Source organism: Macaca thibetana, chromosome X (genome assembly GCF_024542745.1).
Source record: "Macaca thibetana thibetana isolate TM-01 chromosome X, ASM2454274v1, whole genome shotgun sequence".
Taxonomy (NCBI): Eukaryota; Metazoa; Chordata; class Mammalia; order Primates; family Cercopithecidae; genus Macaca; species Macaca thibetana.
Window position 1 is genome coordinate 119,273,210 of NC_065598.1, and position 15,005 is coordinate 119,288,214.

At 40.3% G+C, this 15,005-nt stretch overlaps 1 pseudogene; it reads left to right on the plus strand.

The window, feature by feature from the left end:
• Window positions 1–7,664: 7,664 nt before the first annotated feature.
• Window positions 7,665–7,778, plus strand: LOC126947036 (uncharacterized; annotated as a pseudogene).
• The last annotated feature ends 7,227 nt before the right edge of the window (window positions 7,779–15,005 follow it).

Below are 15,005 nucleotides of genomic sequence, written 5' to 3' on the forward strand. Positions count from 1 at the left end.
GTTTCATTCACCCACTCTCCAACATATACAGTTGTAAATCAATGTTGTAGACATTAGTGCTATTCACCAAGTTTTTCTTGTTCTCCTTGGGCTCATGGTAGGATTTCACTTTCTGGTCTCTTTGGGATTGGGTTGGGCCATGTAAGTTGTGAGTGGTAATAATATGTCACTTCTAGGCCAGAGCATTTCATTACCAATGTGAGACCTTCTGGAACTTTTTCTTCCCATTAGGCTGGGTCTATGAGTGATCATGATGAGTAGAGACCTGTGCCAACTCATGATGGACATGAAGCATAAATGAGAAACTTTTATTGTCTTAAGCCATTGAGATTTGAAGGTTGTTACCCTGGCAGATCCTAGCTTATCCTGATTGATACACATTGGTACAACATGAGCCATCCTTTTCTGTCTCACAACTTGTGTTCCTTGTTTCCATACTGATGTGGTTTGGATGTTTTGTCCCTCCAAATCTCGTGGTGAAATATGACCTCCAATGTTAGTGGTGGGGCCTAGTGGGAAGTTTTTGAGTCATGGGAGTGGATCCCTCATGAATAGCTTGGTGCCCTCCCTTTGGTAATGAGTGCATTCTTCCTCCGTTAGTTCATGAGAGAGTTGGTTGTTTAAGGGAGCCTGGTACTTCTCTCCTTTCTTTCTCTCTCCATGTGACACACATGCTCTGCCTTCACCTTCTGCCATCACAGTAAGTTTCCTGAGGCCTCACCAGAAGCAGAGCAGATGTTGGTGCCATGCTTCTTGTACAGCCTACAAAACTGTGAGCCAAATAAACCTCTTTTCTTTATAAATTAGCCAGACTCAGGCATTTCTTTGTGGCAATGAAAAACGGACTAACACACATACGGAAGAGAAGTCAGGGATGTTAAAGCCTGTTATGCTAGAGAATACATCTGTCAATCTATGGATTTCCAAGGCTATTTGATGGCTCTAGTTAATAATTTACTTGGGAAGGACTGGTGCCCCCTCAGTTCTATAACATCTGGAGTCCTGGAAGGTAATCAGAAAGCTGATAGCATTCCCTTCCAGAAACCTTCCAATCCTTTCTCTTTCAGATCAAAGGCACACTAAACTACATGCCGATTTTGGAAAACAAAAATTAGCCTGGCGTGGTGGTGCATGCCTGTAGTCCCAGCTACTCAGGAGGTTGACGTGGGAGGATTGCTTGAGCCCAGGAGGTAGAGGCTGCACTGCAGTGAGCCAAGATTGTACCATTGCACTCCAGCCTGACTGACAGAGTGAGACCCTGTCTCAAAACAAACAAACAAAAAACCACACATACACGCACGCGCACGTGCACACACACACACACACACAAAGGCAGAAAAAGAAAGAAAGAAGATGTGATGGCAGAGGAGGTGGGAAAGTAAATATTCTGAGAGCAGCAATGAGAAATGGAGATGTAGAGATAGTGAGTGAGAGTGAGGTAGTTGTATTCCTGTCCTTTCATCCAGTCATCACTGAGGCCAGTACCATCCTTGCCATTTACACATTTTTGGTTCTTGAGTCCATCAATGTACTCCCCCACTCCCACTGCTTATTTGGCTTAAGCTAGTTCTGGTTGGACTTCTGCCACTTACAGTGAAGTGAGTCCTGAGTAATAAAGTGGTTTAAGCAACTCTTTTTAAAATTGTTATTCTTATCTCAGTGTTTCTCAGCTCTTTTATATCATGACACAAATGGAAAATGATATTTTTACAGCACTTGGGGGTAAACTGGAGGGGATTTGTGGATGTCTATATGGGACTCACTGACAACATCCATTCCTTTTTTGCATCATATACAGACAGTCTCCAATTGGGTGCCCATATGACCATTCTGTTTTTCACTTTCAGTACAGTATTTAATAAATTATATGAGATATTCAACACTTTATTATAAAATATCCTTTGTGTTAGATGATTTTGCCCAATGATAGGCTCATATAAGTGTTCTGGGCATGTTAAAGGTAAGCTGGTCTAAGTTATGATGTTTGGTTGTTTAGGTGTATTAAATGCATTTTTGACTTGTGTTTAACTGATGGTGGGTTTATGGGGATTTAAGTATCTGTAAGTTACCCCACAGTAAGTATCTGTAATTATGACAATTAAAATAAATAAAAGATATTTATTTGAGACGGAGTTTCGCTTTTGTTACCTAGGCTGGAGTGCAATGACGTGATCTTGGCTCACTGCAACCTCCGTCTTCCGGGTTCAAGCAATTCTCCTGCCTTGGCCTCCCAAGCAGCTAGGATTGCAGGCGCCCACCACCATGCCCAGCTAATTTTTGTGTTTTTAGTAGAGACGGGGTTTCACTATGTATGCCAGACTGGTCTCGAACTCCTGACTTCAAGTGATCCACCTGTCTCGGCCTCCCAAAGTGCTGGGATTACAGGTGTAAGCCACAGCACCCGGCCCAAGATATTTTAAAAGATATTCAATATTTGTGTTAAATTTTTAAATAAAATATTTTCAAAAATGTTTAATGAAAAACCTGAGCTTAGTTCTGTCAATATAACGTTTTCTATCAAGTATTGTGCTCAAAATGATTTCACATAGTTCCCTATCAAGGTTTTAATTATGACTATTTGCTTTTATTTCTTAAAATTTAATTTAATTTAAATTTTTTGTAGAGACAGGGTCTCCCTCTATTGCCCAGAATGGTCTTAAACTCCTGGCCTCAAGTGAATCTTCTGCCTCAGCCTCCCAAAGTGCTGGGATAACAGGCATGAGCCACCATACCTAGCCCACTGATGATTTTTTGAATCTTTTATTGTCACCATTGACAAGAAACTTTGTTCCCATAAGTAGGTGATAAAAACAACTTAAAACAAATTTTCCAAAACTTACAACAGTTGAAGTTTTTAGACAACTGGTGGCTAGAGTAAAAAAATAAAAAACAGTTTAATTTTTTGTAAATTTTATTTTTTTAGAGACAGGGTCTTGCTCTGTTGTCCTTTTGCTCATGCTGCATTTGAACTCCTGGGCTTCAGTGGTCCTCTTGCCTCAGCCTCCACAAGTAGCTGAGACTACAGTCACGTGCCACCAGTCCTGGCAATAGTTGAAGTATATTTTAAAAGTCCAACAGCTCTTCCTTTTCTTTTACTGATAAGCACTATGATGAAATATCTCGTGATGACACAAATGGATTCCAAATTCAATCCAATTTTTTTTTTTTTTTTTGGAGACAGTGTCTGCCTCTGTTGCCCAGGCTATAGTGCAGTGGTGCAATCTCAGTTCACTGCAACCTCCACCTCCCAGGCTCAAGCCATCCTCTCATTTCAGCTTTCCAAGTAGCTGGGAATACAGGTGCACACCACCATGCCCGGCTAATTTTTTATATGTTTTGTACAGATGGGATTTTGCCATGTTGCCCAGGCTGGTCTTGAATTCATGAGCTTAAGTGATCCACCTGTCTCAGCCTCCCAAAGTGCTGGGGTTATAGGCATGAGCCACTGCGCCCAGACCCAATCCAAATTTTTTACTGTCAAGCACAGTATTTCAAAATAATGATGATGCTGTAATTTTCAGAACACACGGGCAGTCACCATGTGGCTAGCTAGGATGCCTCTAAGACAGCATATCAACAGCAGACAGACATATGTGAAGATATGAATTTGGGGCTGGTACCCGGAGCTGGGCCTACTGGCATTTTCTCTCCTCATTCCCTCCCCTAGTCTCAAATAGATGATGTGGTGGTTGATCACTTCCTTGGGTATACTCAGCATGAAACAGTGAAACAGTGAGGAACAGAAGTTCCTTTAGTGCTGGCTGGTTGTAGAGATGGGAGGGCAAAATTCTAGATTCTGTTCTACAGAACCTGCCCTCTGCAAAAACGCCCAGCTAAGTTGCTAGCAGCTGGTGGCGACTGGCATGAAGGCTCTGGCTCCCTCAAGCTCTGCCTAACTGCCCCAAACCCTGAGGGAATCAATAATTCTTGCCCTACTTATAATCCATTGGCAGCACCCCAGTGTCTCAAGGTCCCTCAGTTGGGAAGCTCTGCTTTATTAAATCTTTCACTAGAACTACACAATGGGATGGGAGAAAGGCTTGCCATTTTAGGCCTTCGCAAGAGGGGCATCTCACATGCAGTCACTCTCCCTCAACCTCTCTCTTTAAAGTCCCTCTGGCATCCCCACTCTCTTCCTCGGGAAGCTATAGTCTAGTCTTCTCCTCAAGAGAAAGAACTCTAGTGTGTTCTGGTTTCTTTGTCTAGAGGTAGAGGGAGGCTTGCTGCTACCTAGGCTTGGGGGCTTTGGGGCTGAGGCCTGTGGGTGTCGTGGTCTGCCATTCATCCTGTGGTTACCCCTACCACCTCTAGAACCTTCCACTGTGCCAACACAAGCCTCACTCACTAAAACATCAGAAATGGGGCTGGACTGCTGGACTCCTAGCAACACTGTGTTGTAGCAACAGTGACAACAGCTGAAGGAAACAGTTCCTAGGTGGACTGAGTAGGCTTCCAGATTTTTCTCCTTAAGGCAACAGAAGCCAGTAGTGACCCTCTGTAATGAGTATGCACCCCTGCGATTCACAGAACTCTTGTGAGAGGGGGTACTCTAGAGACGGAAGAAGCATATTCTAATGATAGCTAAGCGAAGGGCTAGGGATAATTTTAATTAGAAAAATAATGGAAATTTGTTTTACTTCAAGCTAGGTAAGTGGCATATATATTTTTACACTTCACATTTGTTCTTTCCTAAAATGCAATTGCCTTCGATTATTATTGGCTTCTAGCACAAGTGGCCTTAACATAAATGTAATGACATATTAAACTGGTGAAACAAAGTGGGCTGTTCTCTCTGATAATCTTGCCTGTTGTAGACTTCAAATCTCATTCCAAGCCTCACTTTCCTGAGGAAGTGCTCTGCTAATTCCTGCTCTGGCAGCTTCTTTAATCCTGGGTGCCCTTGGAAAAGTGAACAAAACTTCTGAGTTTTTCTCATATTTGTTCGTCTGTTCAAATTTGTAGTAAATCACTCAGCTTACTGAAGCGCTCCTCCTCCTATGCCTCTGGTTTGCTGAGGAACATGAAGACAAGAGCCAAGTACAAAGGAATGTCAGAACCAGGGTCAGGCCCTGGGAGTTGCCTTCTTTTCTTCTCCCTGGAATTAAAAATATCATTTAGGTCATGAAACTGCTGCCTGGGTTAACAGCCAAGTCCCTGTCTACCCGCAGCTGTGCTGGCATTTCAGCTGACCAATCTTGCTATTCATTTCTTGTTAACTCTTACTTTTCCTCCTCTATGCTCCCCTAAGCACTTGAAGCTTTTCCCGCCATAGCACTTAGCACCCTGCTTATTTCTAATATCTTTCACACTACACTAAAAGTTCCATGAGCACAGGGTCCCTGACTACCTTGTTTTTCACTATGTCCCTAACATGTAGCCCAGGGTCTGCCTGGCATAGAGCCAGCAGTCAGTAAATATTTGTCGTATACATAAACAAAACTCTATTTGGCTTGGGGACTTGAGCAATTGTTTTCTTTTCTCTAAGCCTCAGTTTCCCTATCTGTAATATGAGGGCTCTGTAGATATTCTTCAAGGTCTTTTACAGTACTGACATTTTATGGTTTACTTTCCTCAAATGAGAATCCCATTCTCAGTTGATTCAAAACATTCCTCACTGATGACTTCATCTTCCACTTCGATGATATCAAAATTGCCCAAAGTGAGATCTTGCAATATATTCTGTCCATTTCTAAATTATTTTGCATAGCCACCTCTTCTGTCTTCTATTACCTCTTGTTTCAAAGAAGAAAAATTCCTGCCCTTCCTCTCTGTTTTCCTTTGGGATCTTACCTTTATCCATTCATTCAACAATTATTTTTTGAGCACCTACCATGTGCCAGATGCTACGCTAGGTATCCAGAATAGAACTATAGGCAAATCTAATCCCTACTATTCAAGAGTTTATACTCTTCTTCTATAGTATCTCTGCAGATGCTCTCAAATCTTTATCTTCAGCTTGGATACTTTTCCAAACCTTCAAACTGTAGTATTACGAGTTTCTTTTGGTCATCTCCATATGGTTGTCCCATCAATCCCTCATATCATTTGTAGCATATCCCAAATTAAACTCTTCTCACCAAACTATTTTTTCTTCTTGTCGATAGTCTTACTTTGTTTAATGATTCTGTCATGGTCTGAGCCACTGATATTTGAGATCCTAGAGTTATAACTGCTTTCCTTAGTTTTACTGTCCGTACAAGGCTGAAATGGCTTTCCAAAAGATATTCACAACCTAATCTCTGGAACCTGTGAATGTTACCTTATATGGCAAAAGGAACTTTGCAGATGTGATTAAGACTCTTGAGATGGAAAGATTATTCTGGATAGGCCTGTGGACAAGTGTCCCTTATAAGGACAAGCATCTTTATAAGGGAGAGGTAAGGACATTTGACACGGAAGAGGAGAAGACAATGTGACTATGGGGGCAGAGACTGGAGTGATGTGGCCAAGGAGTGCTGGTAGCTACTAAAGCTCAAAGAGGCAAGGAATAGATTCCCCCCTGGAACCTTCAGAACTAGCCCTGCTGACATCTTGATTTTAGCCCCATAAGACTCATTTTGGACTTCTGGCCTCTAGAGCAGTAAGATAATGAATTTCTATTTTTAGAGATAGAAATTTAAAAATATTTCTATTGTTTAAACCCACTAAGTTTATGATAATTTATTATAGCAGTCATAGGAAGTTAATACATAGTCCTCCCTCAAATCAGTTGCCAAGTCCTTTAAATCAACTTCCACAATGTCTTCCAGATCAATTCTCCCCTCACTGTCTCTACCATTACTGCCCTAGTTCAAGCTCCCATCACCTTTACCTGGGGTTACTAAAGTAGCTTTCTAAAAACAAAGTATGGTTCCTAGCTGGTATAAGACCTTCCATAGTTTGTCCATAAACTTTTGCTTTAATACTTCCAGAGATGAAGAGCTTCCTGCCTATGATGCCATCAATATGATTATTAGACAACTCAAGTTATTTGAAAGGCATCCCAGTAATTTCTTTCTATTAGGCCTAGTTCTACCCATGAGGCTCTTCTTGGGTTCCAGCCTCTACTTCTGTCTTCCCCGTGGAGTTAGCTTGGGTAGGCTGAACTACATTTCCTGGAACTGTCTTCCTTATATGTTTCCTCTTAATGTGGGCCACAAGAGGGATTCTTGTGTGAGATTTGAAAGGCAGAAGTGAAACAGCAGCCATTTTGCTATCCAGAGTAGGTGTTTAGTAATTGACCCATTATCATGGTTTCTGCACTAATCACCATCCTCATGAGTCTACTGGATGTAGTCAGATTAGCATTGGGTACAATAGTGAATAAAGACTGGTGCAGTAGAGAGGCCCGATCACTTCTTTGGCTTGGATGGTATGCTTATCTGAATGCAGTCTAGTGAATTCAGGCCACATTTAGGAACATGGCAGCAATAGCTTCATGATGACTGCTGGGCTCACTTCTACCCAGAGCCTCACTAACCCCACAAAAAAGTCTAGATGTTTGTTTAACAGGGTTTTCTTGAAGCTGTTTCAGGGTGGGTGCACTAGCAGCAAACCACTTGGGCCTGGGCCTGTGAAGAACATCATAGCCCACACCAGCGTATCTGGATGGATGTGCTGCCCAGCAATGCCAATTATAGAGAAATAAAAAAAAAAAGAGCAAAAAAAAAAAAAAAGATAATAAAAACGCATATAACTTGTGGACAAAGACTTATTGATGGGTGCAAAAAATAAATAATCTTTTGCCACTCAGAACTCACTGCTCAGTATGAGTTTTGATACATATAAGAAGGAATATTATTAAAAGCAAATAAAAAAATCGTAATTCCACAGTCCTGAGGCAATGACTGTTAACATTTTGGGTACAACATAGTTTATGTTCTAAGTTTGAATCTGACTCTGCCAATGCTTTTTGACTTGGGCAAGTGTTTAATTTTTCCAGCCTCAATTTTCCCATCTGAAAACTGAGATAATAATGCCAACCTAGCAGGGCTGTTGTGAAGATCTGACAAGATACTTTACGTAAAGCTCATAACCCATAGTTTCTCTTAAAATTGTAGCCATTATTATTTTACAAGGTGTATTAGTCTGTTCTCATGCTGCTGATAAAGACATATCTGAGACTGTGTAATTTATAAAGAAAAAGAGGTTTAATGAACTCACAGTTTCACGTGCCTCACAATCATGGCAGAAGGTGAAAGGCACTTCTTACATGGTGATGGCAAGAGAGAATGAGAACCAAGTGAAAGGGGTTTCCTCTTATAAAATCATCAGATCTCATGAGAATTATTCACTACCATGAGAACAGTATGGGGGAAACCACCCCATGATTCAACTATCTCCCACCAGGTCCCTCCCACAATGTGTGGGAATTATGGGAGCTACAATTCAAGATGAGATTTGGGTGGGAACACAGCCAAACCGTATCACCAGGTTATTCCAATTCCAAATAAGAGTCCTAACTGTTGAGACTGTTATTGATCTTTCTTCTGGTCTTTCTTGTGATATTTTTCTTCCTTAAGAAAAAGAGTGGAAATGTAGATAGAATAAGATTGGCCCCAAGTTGATAATTGTTGAGAATGAGGATTCATTATACTATTCTCTCTCTGTGTGTGTGTGTGTGTGTGTGTGTTTGTGTGAATTTTCTACAATAAATGTTTCTTAAAAAAACCCACAAGAAACAAAGAAATAAAGAAGACTTACGTGCAGGTTTTGCCCCAATCTCTCGTTATAAACTTGTTTTCTTCAGTTTAGGACCCTGCAAGTTGGGCTTGCAAATATAAACTGGGGCCTTTTACTAAGGATATTTTGAAATGCAACTATATGGCATGAACCACTACTTTTGGGTTACATCATTTGTGGATAATGAGATGAATGGATGACTTTCCCCTAGAAGGGCACAAAAATCTATGGGAGGTGGTAGGGGCAGTATAGAGGTTTGTGCAGAGAAGCTAATGTGGCAGTGACCTGACAATACTGTTGAGTAGTTCTTGCTTTTTAGGCCTTCTGGTACTGCCTAGTTGATCTTCTTCTGCCTCCCTTCCATCCTGTGGACTTCTCCGTATCAGATCCTGAGGACCTACCACTAACTTTTCAGGAATTTTGTGAGCTAGATGATGTTACACTGGGAGCTTGCAGTTGACCGTGGTGGGAGTATTTATATGATGGAAATCAACAAACATTAGAAATCAGATTTTTTGTTGTTCTGAAGAGCTGGTTGCTAAACATCTACCAGTGTACCACTAATCATACCATTCCAATAAGTTCCCTTTTTCCTCATATGAGCCAGAGTTGGATTCTGCTACCCTTCTCCTAGCTTTTCCAAGTAAAACAATTAGTAACGAGTATACTGCAGAGAGAGAGAACAGTTTGTTGCTGCTGTTACTGCTTCTAAGTGCTAAAGGTGGCATGGGGCTCTTTTTAAGTCAACAACTCTACAGATACTGATAAAGTGCCTAATTTCCTTTTCTAATTGTCAAATAGCTTTTTGGGGAATTCTAAGTGACACGTACCAGCACTGGAGGTCTCAGAGAAGACAAAAGCTACCACAGCTTCTTCATGAATGCCTCTGACTCCATACATTCCATGGTTTCATAACAAGACTTTCACCTTCTCTTCTTCACTTTTCACTGAGATAGAGGACTGGATAAGCTGCAACTGATCTCTTGCAGATTTTTCAGATTTAGTGGTTCATTGATTCCCATTGTCATTTCAAGTTTTCCCTCTGGTTTTAGAATCCTGTTTTCTTTTGGCATTAAGGGAACCTGGGTTGTACACTCTGTCACTAACTCACTACATCAACTTGGGCAAGTCTTATCTTTTAAAGTTGTGATTCACAAATTCACTCTGGGCTCTGGCATTCTCTATGCCTATTGTTGTTCTTGTTGCTAGGGTGATGGGACTGCCATTGATTCCCTTATCCCAGTTGTCTTTAATGTTGTTTAAAACCCTTTCTTGGTCCAGTGTTGTGGCTCACACCTGCAATCCCAGCACTTTGGGAAGCCAAGGCAGGAGGATCACTTGAGGCCAAGAGTTTGAGACCAGCCTGGGCAATATAGGGAGGCACCGTCTCTAAAAAAAATTAAAAAATCAGCCAGGTGTGGTGGTATACCTGCAGTCCCAGCAGATTGGGAGACTGAGGTGGGAGGATTGCTTGAGCCCAGGAGGTCAAAGTTACAGTGAGCTATGATTGCCCACTGCACTCCAGTCTGGGCAACAGAGGGAGGCCCTATCTAGAAAACAAATGAACAAACAAAACACCTTTTCTTAAATAAGTTTTTTAATTAGATGATTTTTTTGAGAAACATTCCTGTTTCAAAGGTTTAATAACAGAGTAAAATGTGAGAGTCTGTCATTCCTGCCCCATTCCCATTTCCCTTTTTAGAGGTTGCTATGGTTATTAGTTTGTGTATTTCTTTCAGGTCTTTTAAAATACATTTACATATATACATAAATACATATACGTGAATATAGTACACACTCATGGGTAAATGGGATCATACTACCTATCTCGACTTCTGACTTGCTTTCATGGGCTAAATCTGAGGAGACTGAGCCAGAATAATACTGAAGAAGGGGGTTCATCCCCAATTCCCCCACTTCCCTGTATGTGGCTACCTGCAGTGTTTTTGTCTGATTTTGCCCTTCCCTCCAAGCCCCAAACTCCCTCAGTCCCCAACACTATAAGATAAGAACATTAGCTTTCCACATCTGAGATTTGAGTGGAGGAAGAAGCCAATTGTGAATTACGTAAGGTTGGAATGTTACTACAGGATGTATATTGCAAGGTTTTGTGGTGCCATAATTTACTTAACACCTCCCTATTGAGCACCTGTTTGTCTTCAGATTTTTCATTATTACAATCTTGCAAAGAACATCCTTGTAAATACATATTATGCATGTGTGTGTTCATAAGTTAAATTCCTTGAAGTGAAACAGTCAAAAGGAATAAACACTGAAAAGTTTGAGACTCTGCCAATTGCACACTCAAAGATCTTATTTTATCTACCACCAGTAGCATATGAATGCCTATTTCCTCCCACATTGTTGATATTAGATATTCTCAATCTTTTCAATTTTTGCTTATCTGATGGACCAATAATAATCTCATCTTAATCAGCATCTCCACCAATAACTAGTAGGTTGAACAGCTATTTACGACAATTGGTCATCTTTTTTCATCTTAAGAATTGCCTAGTACAATCTTGTCCAACCCATGGCCTGCAGGCCACATGCAGCTCAGAACGTCTTTGAATGTGGCCTGACACAAATTCGTAAACTGTCTTAAAACATTGTGATTTTGTGTGTGTGTGTGTGTGTGTGTGTTTTAGCTCATCAGCTATCGTTAGTGTTAGTGTATTTTATGTGTGGCCCAGGGAAGCCAAAAGATTATATTAGTACATCAGTGAAATGTCAGAATAAGGAGGTTGGGCGTGGTGGCTCATGTCTGTAATCCTGGCACTTTGGGAGGCCGAGGCAGGCGGATCATTTGAGGTCAGGAGTTCAAGACTAGCCTGACCAACATGGCTAATCCCTGTCTCTATGAAAAAAAAAAAAAAAAAAAAAAGTGTGGTGGTGCACTCCTGCAATCCCAGCTGCTGGGGAGGCTGAGGCATGAGAATTATTTGAACCCAGGAGGTGGAGGTTGTAGTGAGCTGAGATTGTTCCACTGAACTCCAGCTTGGGTGACAGAGTGAGACTCTGTCTCAAAAAATAAAAAAAGTCAGAATAAGGAACTTCAAAAATTAATTGCTTCATAAAAGCAGTAAATAAACTAGCAAAAACTGTCAGAATCAACTTCTTCAGAACTCTGGAAACTAATAAAAATCTTACAGTAACCAGGGGAATCCTTAATCAAGAAAATATATTTGGATCTCAGTAAGAGAACTTTGTGGCACTTAAACTTAAACTATCTCCCAAACCCAGGCTTGGCAGTGGCTTTGAAGACAATAGCGCTCACTCCTGGAACAAGTACCCAGCATTGGAGGGAGTAGAACAGAGCTTATTCTCAAAGAATTCTGGTGGATTGTTTTGACCTGACTGGTGACTCCCTTGAGGATAGACTCAAAGGACTTGCTTTTATTTTATCTAACTTGAAAATCTCCCAGGGTTGAGATGGCTACTCTGGGAGTGTAGCCAAAAATATTTAAAGGCAAATGTTTTAGGTGCTCCCACATGGGGAGGGATAACACTTGAGGCAAACAATAGAAAACTGAAAAACTTGGGAGGAGAAGCTGGAAAGTGAGATGCTTTAGGGAGTAAGGGCTTTGAAAACTCCTACATATTCTTGGGAATCTGAATGGCCATACATATGTCCAGGGCTGTGCACATGCTCAGAAAAGAACCGAGAAAGCCATAAGCTCTCACCTCTGATTCACCTCCAGGCTCTGTGCAAGAAGGTAATATAGGCTCAGGCAGAGTTTTAAACTGCCTGACTGAGTGTTGAAGATGTACCCCAATATAAACAGAACTTCTCAGTAAAAACTGAAATAATGTGTGTGTGTGTGTTTTTTTTTTTGGTTCCAGGCATGTTAGGAATTCTTTGTTGAATCACTGGCTGACCACTAAGTGCATGGAAGAAGGAATCCAGTGGCCACACATGACAAAGAATACAGAATTTACAAAATTAGCTTATAAAAGTCATTAAACAAACAACAACAAACCATGAGGAGGGGGATTTGATTTTTAGAGTTGCCACATTATAATATTCAAAATGTCCACTTTTTAAAAAAAAGAGGCATGCAACAAAACAAGAAAGTGTGCCTGTATGCAGGAAAAAAGAAATTAATAGAAACTGTTCACATGGAGGCCCATACATTAGGCTTACTCAATAAAGCCTTTTAATTAACTATTTTAAATATGCTTAGAGATCTAAGGATACCATGAGTGAAGAACTAGAAGAGATCAGGAGAATGATGTCTCACCAAATGGAGAATATCCAATGAAAATTATAAAAAGAAATCAAATAGAAACTCTGCAGTTGAAAAGTACAATAACTGAAACAAAAAAATTCCTAAGAGGGGTTCAGCCGCAGACTTGAGCAGGCAGAACAACGTAATAGCAAACTTCAAGATTTGTCAATTGGGATAATCCAGTCCATGGACCAGAAAGAAAAAAAAAATGAAGAAAAATGAATAGAACTAAGGGGCTTGTGGGATACCATCAAGAATACCAACATAAGCATAATGTGAACTCCCGGAGAGAATAAGAGAAAAGCAAAGAAAGAATGTTTAAAGATGTAATGGCCAAAACTTTGAAAATTTGATGAAAGACATTACTTTTTGCCTCTATAGAGCTCAGTGAACTCCAAGAAGGATAAACTCAAAGACATCCACACCAACACATATCATAATCAAATTGTACAAAGTCAAAGACAGAATATTGAAAGCAGCAAAGAGAAACAACTCATTATGCACAAAAGATCCTCAATAAAGATTAACAGCTAATCTCTCATCTGAAACAATGGAGGTCAGAAGACTGTGGGATGTTATATTTAAAGTGTAGAAAGAAAGTAAAACCATGCCAATCAATTCTATATTCAGCAAAACAACCTTTCAAAAAGGGAGAAACTGAGACATTCCCAGTTAAACAAAAACTGAAGGAGTTCACTGCTGTTAGACCTTCCCTACAAGAAATGCTAAAGGGCATCCTTCAGGCTGAAATGTAATTACCATATATAGTAACTCAGTAACTGCATGAAAAAAAAAACTGTTAAATATAACTACATGGGCAAAAATAAAAGTCAGTATTAATGTGTCTTTTGTTTATAACTCCTCTTTTTTCCTATATGATTTAAAAGACAAATGCTTAAAGTATAAATTATAATCTATGTTGGTGAGTACATATCATATAAAGATGTAATTCATGAGAACAGCTTCAGGGTGGGATGGAGCTATATGAGAGCAAGGGTTTTTTTTAAGTTAAATTTTTTATTTTACTGTGGTAAGAACACAACATGATCTACCTGTTTGACACATTTTTTAAATGTACAATACATTATTGTTGACTATGGGTACAATGTTGTACAGCAGATCTCTAGAGCTTATTATTCATCTTGCTTAGCTGAAACTTTATGCCTGTTGATTAGTAACTCCCTACTTCTGCCTTCCCCCAGCCCCTGGCAACCACCATTTCACTCTGTTTTTGGTGTCAATTTTAAATACAGCTGTATTCAAGACATTGCATTTTCCACTTACAATACACTGCTTATAAAGTTCAATGCTATTTCCTTCCTCTGTGCACATGTTCCATATTCAAGTATTGAGAATATCCAGTAATTTACTATAGCAGCCAAACTTTAATACTGCCATATAATTTGCTGCAAATTTGGGTCCTTTAAAGTTTTAACTACGTGGAGCAATGTTATATCTATACTTGGGTTAGGTTAATCAACCTCTTCAATAGAGGGCACTGAGGAAGCAACACTAGAGGGAGGAGTTCTGCCACCAAGGAAGGCCCCAGGCATTCCCTCAAACGCCTCCTGCACTCTGGTGCAGCTTGGTAACGATGGGGTTGCAGACTTCCTCCAGCTCTTTTTGCTGATGTTCAAATTCTTCCTTCTCTATAGTACCATTCTTATTGAGCCAGTTGCTAATTTCATTACACTTGTCAAGAGTCTTCTATTTATCCTCATCATTGTCCTTCTTATGCTTGTGCTTGAACTCAGTAATAAAATGGTTGACCATTTGCTTGTCGAAGTCTTCTCCATCTAACTCCACCTAAGTGGGTGTCTCCAGCTGTATATTTGATCTCAAAGATTCCATCCTCAATCGTGAGGACTGACAGATCAAAAGTGCCACCTCTTAGGACAAAGATGAGCACATTTCTCTCTGCTTCAACCTTTTTGTCTAAGCCATAAGCAATAGCAGCCTAAGCCATAAGCAATAGCAGCAACAGTTGACTCACTGATAATTCTTTTTTTTTTTTTAGATGGAGTTTTGCTCTGCTGCCCAGGCTGGCGTGCAGTGGTACAATCTCAGCTCACTGCAACCTTCGCCTCCCGGTTCAAGTGATTCTGGTGCCTCAAC